Raw genomic sequence first — 5,148 nt, 5'->3', positions numbered from 1 at the left:
TCTCCATTTCATTTTAAGGCAAGCAGAATGAAGTGACTTAACCCAGGGTCACATAGCTATTAAGTGTCTGAGGCTAGATTTGAACTCAAGAAGATGTCTTTCTAATTCCAAGCCTAGTGCTCTATCTATGGTGCCATTTAACTATCCTTTTCATATTATATATTAAAAATAATTTTATTGCTGTTTTCTGTTTCTTACATAGTATTTCGGGTTTGGGGATGTTGTAGAAGGGATTCTTTTTTCAGGTATGATTTGGAGCACATGGACTTTGAGATCCCTTCCAACCTTATATCTTTGGTTCCTGCTGTATCCCCTTATGACCCTACCAGAAATCCTGGAGATAATAGTAGGTCCTTCTCTTTGGAGATGCTGTCTTCAGGGCTGCTACAGAAGAAATACTGACTCAGGAGTATAAGGATCTGGATTTAAATCCTGCCTTTCATGGGTACTCCATGTATAATCCTGGGCTAGTCACTTTTGCAAATCACTTAACTACCCTGGGTCTTAGTTTCCACATCTGTAAAAATGATTGGGCTGGAACCAATGGCCCCTTACAGTTCTAGACAGGATTAAGTCTGAAGTTTCCAAAACCTATAGTTTAGTGGAAGACAGTTAGATAAGATAGTTAGAAGAGAAGATAGTTAGAGAAGTGGTTTCATACATTGGGGAAAGGATTGGATTTGGAATAAGGATGACTTGGTCCAAATCCAACTTCTAACACTTAGAGATGTATAACCTTGGTCAAGTCTCCGAACCTCTCTGAGCTTGAGTTTCGTCTATAAGACAGAGACAATAACATTTCCACTACTTACCTAGTAGCATCATTGTGAGGAAATATGAGATAGGGAGTGCTTCTAAGAAAGAGTGTTTCTAGAACTAGTGCTAATTTAGCCCCCAAGAGTCTGAGAACTTTATTTGTGTTGTGGCTATTTGTTTCAGATCATACTGCCTGATAGTATGGATGAGAATGATTGGGCAGGGGAAATATCCCTAAAGAATTGGGAAAGAGGGCCAGTCAGGATTGAGGCTAAAACTCTTGGGTGCAAGAAAAAGATCTGTCAGAAGTAGGGAGGGCAGAACTAAGACCTCTGTGAGAGGTTGGAATAAGGGCAGGTAAAGGTGTACAGGAAACCCAGATAGCAAATCAGGTTAATTAAAGAATTGATAGAGATTCTTGGGAATGAATACCTTTTGATTGCCTAACTTAGAATTTATGGTCCTATTCCCTTTCACTCTTTTTTTTATTTTTATTTTTTTAAACCCTTAACTTCTGTGTATTGGCTCCTTGGTGGAAGAGTGGTAAGGGTAGGCAATGGGGGTCAAGTGACTTGCCCAGGGTCACACAGCTGGGAAGTGTCTGAGGCCGGATTTGAACCTAGGACCTCCCATCTCTAGGCCTGACTCTTAATCCACTGAGCTACCCAGCTGCCCTCCCTTTACACTCAAAGATGGGTCATGGTATCTAAAGAGCTAGGAGAGATTTCAGAGGCCAATTGGTCCAAAATATCTGCAAAATAATCCCTTCTATAGCATCCCTAGCAATTGATTATCCAGTCTCTGCCCTGATAATTAAGACCTCAAGTGAAGAATGAATCCCCTTATACCTATATTATTTTTTGAATAGCTGTGATAATTAAGTTTTTTCTTCTGTTGAACCTAAATGTATTCTGTAATCTCACTCATTGCCCCTAGTTCTGCCCATAGACCACGCAGAACAAGTTGAATCTTTCTTGCATCATGACAACCCTTCAACTACTTAGAGATCATTATCATATTCCCCACCCCCACCCCACCCCCAAGTCTTTTCTATTTCCTTTAACCTCTCCTTATATGGCATGTTTTCCAATTCCCTCAACAATCTGGTCTCCCTCTGGATATTCTTTTTCTATGTCCTTTTCCAAAATGTGCCCAGATTTCAGTTCCATAAAATGTGGATAATAATAGCACCAACCTCACAGGACTATTGTGAGAATCAAATGAGAGAACATATAAACATTTCACAAACCTTAAAGCATTATGTAAATGTTATTATTTTTTCTTTCCTAATTTTGGAAACTCTATCTCCCTTAGTGCAGCCTACAAAGGCAGCAAGCAGCACTTTTGGCTGCCTCTTGCAGGGCTCTTTGTATGATTGGAGTCCAATAATGCCCATAGAGCCTTTTCACAGGAATTATTGTCTAGATATATCTCCATCATCCTGACATTTTGAAGTTGATTCTTTGAGCCTAAATATAGAACTTTTCATTTTTCCCCATTAAATTTTTTAATGACATTTTAACATGAGAGAAATGTATGTTAGTTATTTAGTATGTTAGTTAGAGAGCATTTGTAGTACAGGGAACAGCATCAGTTGAAGGATTGGGTGAAAAAAAATGAGAAGTGTATCTGGGAAACTGTGATTAGTCTAATTCTGTACTTATCTGATCTTCCAAGAGTTATCTGCTGCACCTGAGACACTTCCTAGCTGTGTGACCCTGGGTAAATCATTTAACCCCCATTGCCTAGCTCTTACCACTTTTCCACCTTGGAACCAATACACAGTATTGATTCCAAGACATAAAGTAAGGATTAAAAAAAAAGAAGGGGAAGCTAGGTGTCTCAGTGGATTGAGAGTCAGGGCCAGAGATGGGAGGACCTTGGTTCAAATTTGGCCTCAGATACTTCCTAGCTTGTGACCCTGGGCAAGCCACTTAACTCCCATTGCTTAGCCTTTGCTATTTTTCTTCTTTGGAACCAATACACAGTATTGATTCCAAGACAGAAAGTAAAGGGGAAGAAAGAAAGAAAAGAAAAGAAAAGAAAGAAAGAGAGAGTGGAAGGGAGGGGGAGAGAGGAAGGGAGGGAGGGAGGAAGGAAGAAAGAAAGAAAGAAAGAAAGAAAGAAAGAAAGAAAGAAAGAAAGGAAAGAAAAGGGAAGGAAGGAAGGAAGGAAGGAAGGAGTTACTTACTAAAGGATTCCAAATATACTATGGATCATGGAGCGGGTATTTGCCTATCTATCTACCATTTTCCTCTAATTTCATCTATCCTATAAGCTCATTAATAGGATAAAGTAAGGCAGATATTAATGTTGGAAGATAAGTAGCTGAAATAGTTTTAAACATTATAAAGAATTGTTACTTAGATAACATTCTTAACTGCTATTTGGACCCTGATTAAAAAACAGATACTGTTCTTGAAGCAGTCTCTTTGTCAGGAGAGCTAGGTGGTTAGGTGGCTAGAGAGCCAGGCTTGGAGATAGGAAATCTTGGGTTCAAATGTGGCCTCAGACACACTAGCCTGTGGTCCTGGGCAAGTCACTTAACCCTAATTGCCAACTTCTTACCACTTTTTCTGATTTGGAACTGATATTCAGTATCAATTCTAAGACAAAAGTAAAGGTTTAATAATTAAAAAAAAAGAAATATCCCCCAAGTTATTACAAATTAAAACATTGGCTTATGAATCATATATGCCTTATTTTAAAAATTTTAATTGCTGTTTTTTGCTTTTATATCACAAATGTAATGATCCTAGATTGTTACTCACTTCTCCTAGCCAGTTGTAAAAGTGAAATTTGGGAAATGTATCAAACTACATTTCCCGTGGTCCAACGGGTTTCCGGTTCCGGTTCTTTGGGCGTGGGGACACCTACGTCTCTACGCAGGGAAGAGTATATATCTCCTGGGTTAGGAGGGAGTGGTCTCTTGGCCAGCAGACTCGGGAGGAGAGAGGTAACAAAATGGAGGCGGCAGTTTTGAATGCTTACAAGCGCGTGGTCTAATAACTTTATCAGCATGGCTTTAATTAAATTACTAATATATATTTATAGCAGCCTTTATCATTTTTAATATTTATAATTTGGCGAGCCAGCCAGGAGTAATTCGAACTTTCAATTTTCTGGATAGCCTAAGAAGAAGCCATGCGGCTCTGGGACCCAGAGTCTCAGAAGCGATTTTTTTCCTTGCCCAGTCCTCTCCCGATTTTCCCCAGCCTAGAGGCTGTTTTACGGGGAAGAGAGACAATGGTTTTAATTGCCGCTGGGCTGCTAATTATTTTGCTCAATGCCCTGGGCCTGGTGGCCCTTGCTGGCACTGATGGACTGCCGGTGCCCAGCCAGTTTCTTCTCGCAGCCAATCTCCTGACTCCTGACTTGATCTCCATTCCTGCCGCGCCGAAAGCCTGCAAGCCTCCCAGTGCCTGTGATCTCCGATCCTGACTCGCTGGTGCTGCTGGAGTCCAGAACCCCGAGCCCCAACAGCTCACCCAGTCCTGACTTGCCGAGATCTCGATCTTCAGAGACTGCTTCAGCTCTGCCGCAAACGATTTGGGTAGTATATTCCACTTTCTCCCTATTTCTAGCCCTCCACGTGTTTCTCTAAAGACCTAATTTAGCCACCCACACAAGCTCTACACATGGGATTTTCTACAAAACTTTTTCTCTAGCCCCGAGCCCAATGACCTGACCCCACGTGGACCTAGTGTTTACCTTTAATGGGGCCGAATGGCCTATTCAGACTTGCTTGTGATTAAAAACTGAACTCAGGGGAAGAATTTCACCCCATACCTGCTCAGAACTTTGAGCAAAGACTGATTATAAAAAAAAAAAAAAAAAAAAAACTTTCAGAACTGAATGACTTTTAAAGAGACTGTATCTTACTGTATTTTGCTAATTAGTTTTGTAAATTAATCTTGCTTATTTCGTTGATTTTCCTGTTGCACTGAATCATTTTACGCTAATGAAGTTACTGCTTATGATGTTATTATATTTCCTAATTTACTTAAAGCTTACTGTATCAGAAACAATGCGGTTATATGTACCACCTATGAACATCTTATAGAGCACATGTCTTTAAAAATTTATTCTGTCTTGGTAATTGTAAAGAACCTTGAAAGTTCCATGCTTTGAATATTACCTTGTAATTTTACAAGAGATCTTTTTAACTTTTACTTTAAATCCTTAAGAATTGTTGTCTTAAAGGATAAAGCTTTTATATATTTTATTATAAGAGGCATTATTGCCTGGAATGGGTAGACGCATTCCTACCCAGGATTTTTTTTAAATACAGAGAGTCTAGGAGCTCCTGTATATTCTTATCTGAGGATAATTTAGACCAGAAGGTTTTTTTTTTTAAATATCACATTTTGCTATGGAAGCAATAACAGGGTT

This window comes from Gracilinanus agilis, chromosome 4, assembly GCF_016433145.1.
Source record: "Gracilinanus agilis isolate LMUSP501 chromosome 4, AgileGrace, whole genome shotgun sequence".
NCBI lineage: Eukaryota > Metazoa > Chordata > Mammalia > Didelphimorphia > Didelphidae > Gracilinanus > Gracilinanus agilis.
This window is presented reverse-complemented; position numbering follows the sequence as displayed.